This window comes from Palaemon carinicauda, chromosome 12, assembly GCF_036898095.1.
Source record: "Palaemon carinicauda isolate YSFRI2023 chromosome 12, ASM3689809v2, whole genome shotgun sequence".
Classification (NCBI taxonomy): domain Eukaryota; kingdom Metazoa; phylum Arthropoda; class Malacostraca; order Decapoda; family Palaemonidae; genus Palaemon; species Palaemon carinicauda.
In genome coordinates, this window is record NC_090736.1 from 137,191,466 (window position 1) to 137,193,374 (window position 1,909).

At 53.9% G+C, this 1,909-nt stretch overlaps 1 pseudogene; it reads left to right on the top strand.

The window, feature by feature from the left end:
- Nucleotides 1–1,512: 1,512 nt before the first annotated feature.
- Nucleotides 1,513–1,631, top strand: LOC137651384 (5S ribosomal RNA; annotated as a pseudogene).
- The last annotated feature ends 278 nt before the right edge of the window (nt 1,632–1,909 follow it).

The following is a 1,909-nucleotide window of genomic DNA, read 5'->3' on the forward strand; positions in this document are numbered from 1 at the left end:
CCTGGCGAGTTTTTCTGGAGCCTATTTCCAGAACACGGCCTCACCCCGTAAACGCAGAGCAGGGCACCTGCAAGAATAGGAAGAATCTTCAGGGAGGTCTGAGCAACATTCTTCTTTCCAGAACCTGGGTTAGCCCTTCCCCGTCATTCCCTGGAAGGATTTTTGGCGGGGGGCTTTCCGTTCGAGATTTCTCCATCGGCCAAGGGGTGACTGTTTACCCCTTCCTCTTCTCCATCTCGTGAAAGGGGCTTACCAGGTACTTTCCCTCCTCGGTTACGACCCGAGGTTTGGTTCAAGGAAGCTACAGGAAGGTCATGGGTACTTTCCTCCTCTCGGGCTCAAGCACCTTGGCGTTTCGTCGTCAAGTATCGAACTTGCGGGCAAGCTCGATGTTGGACCATCTGGACGCAATGACCGAGGGCTTCTTGGTGTCTCATCCGTGGATGTCGACAACCTCAGATACCCTTCCATCCTTGAGAAGAGTTTGTTTGTGCCCAACGACAGAGACATAGACAGCGGCTATGCGGAGGAAGTTGACTTCCGTTATCACTCCTCCAAGGCGCTTTCTTCCAGACCCTGCAGGGCTCTAGCGCCTCTTTCTTTCAGCCACGTCGGCCTAAGTTATCGGACCGGCTACGACAACTGAGACAAGGTGTCCAATTGCAGTTCCCTCCTGTCAGGAACAGATGGCACGGGAGGCTCTCCCGGGGGGGGGGGGGGGGGGGTAGAGTTCACGAACTCTAGGATTGGCACTTCCCCCTTGCAGGTTTCACGCTGGGAGGATGCCTAAGGTTACTAATCCGGATGACAGCTTCCCGATGCCCGTTCCTGCACGATCTCTGTGATCAGCTAAGGATATCGCGCCTGCCGTCTCTGTCAGCGAATTCAGTGTCTCTGAACCTCTATGCCATAGGGTCGGCAAGAGTTTGCCCGTTTGGGCAGATTGATCCATGCCTTAGGAGAAGGTCCTCCATAGGATCATCGACGGCTTCACCCCCGGCTTCTTCAGTCGATCCTTTCTTGTAAGAAAGTATCTGAGACGGGAGTTCCGTAGTCGACCTCTCAGCCCTGATCAAGTTTGTCGAACAAATTTCGTCCAGCGTGGAACAGCAGAATCGATCAGACTGGTAACGAGGCGACAGGACTCCTTAAGCCCTGGATCGGAAGGACGGGTATTTCCAGTTCCCATTCCATCCATCTTCCAGGAAGCTCGTGGAATTCAGCCTAGACTGCAGGTTTTCCTGCTTAAGATGCAGTGTGGCGATCCCGCCGTGGCATCCCAGGTTTTTTTTCCCCAGAGAACTTCCCCTGCTTTCCTCATGGCCGCTCAGGTGCAGGCTTCAGCCTCCTTTGCCTTTTGGAGGTCTGGTCAACTCCTGTAGGTCGGGTTCGACCTTCTTCAGCGCAGGGACAAGCTTCCGGATGCTTACCATGAGTGGGGGTTCATGGTATTTTGCTAGGAGCCTTCTCTTCTTCTGCCTCAAAATCTGGAGTATCTAGCCATGATATTGAGTCAACGGCCTTACCACGTTGGAAACACCGCTTCTCGTCCGTCCAGCAAGGTTAAGCAACGTCGGTTCTGGTCGGTACTTGGATGGGTGACCACCTGGGGACGCCAGATCCTGTTGCCACCTCCTCCGAGCCTTCCCTTCAGTTGACTGTGGCAAGGCTGAGGAGAGTTGCAGTACCTGTTTTCAGTCAAGCAGAGCTTTCAGCCCTACCTTAGAACGTTTCCTAGTTCTCCTTTCCTCATTGACCCGTCCATAGTTCCGAACGGTCGCCTCAGGATAAGTTCCATGTGGGGCGGTCCAAGTTCCGGTGGTTTCAAAGCAACGATTAACCGGACTTTCTGGCCCTTATGGGACCAGCAGAACGTTTAGACCTGCAGTGGGTGTTGACCTATGGAACC